The 331-nt window shown below is 25.7% G+C and overlaps 1 long non-coding RNA gene across 1 annotated transcript in view; it reads left to right on the forward strand.

Annotated features, from left to right (window-relative positions):
• The window catches only part of LOC106690633 (uncharacterized), a 4,727-nt gene extending 4,638 nt beyond the window's left edge, over positions 1–89 (forward strand). Inside the window, exon 4 of the long non-coding RNA XR_010844975.1 lies at positions 19–89. This is a non-coding gene — a long non-coding RNA (uncharacterized lncRNA). The remainder of the gene's footprint in view (positions 1–18) is intronic.
• The last annotated feature ends 242 nt before the right edge of the window (positions 90–331 follow it).

Raw genomic sequence — 331 nt, forward strand, 5'->3', positions numbered from 1 at the left:
TTGTTTTCATTTTAATAGAATGGACCAAAGGATGGGGGCGCCGGGCTATATAGGTCAGGAGGCTACAGAATTATACCAGAAGAGGAAGAGGAACTAGTAATTACATTTTTATTTGTGTTAATGATTGAAAGAAATTTTAGTTTTCCATTATTTATTTTTTATTTCTGCAATGTTTTTTTTTACTTATTTGTTTTTGTCTAAAAAATTAGAATTACGAGATCATTAATTAATTATTAATTTTAAATGCCTCTATAGTAAGGTTGAAATTATTTCTACCAATTACAGTTATAAATGTATTTGTTTCTATAACGTTATAATATTGTTTTCATTT

Source organism: Halyomorpha halys, unplaced genomic scaffold, assembly GCF_000696795.3.
Source record: "Halyomorpha halys isolate HHAL.00 unplaced genomic scaffold, Hhal_1.1 Scaffold2305.1, whole genome shotgun sequence".
NCBI classification, from domain to species: Eukaryota; Metazoa; Arthropoda; class Insecta; order Hemiptera; family Pentatomidae; genus Halyomorpha; species Halyomorpha halys.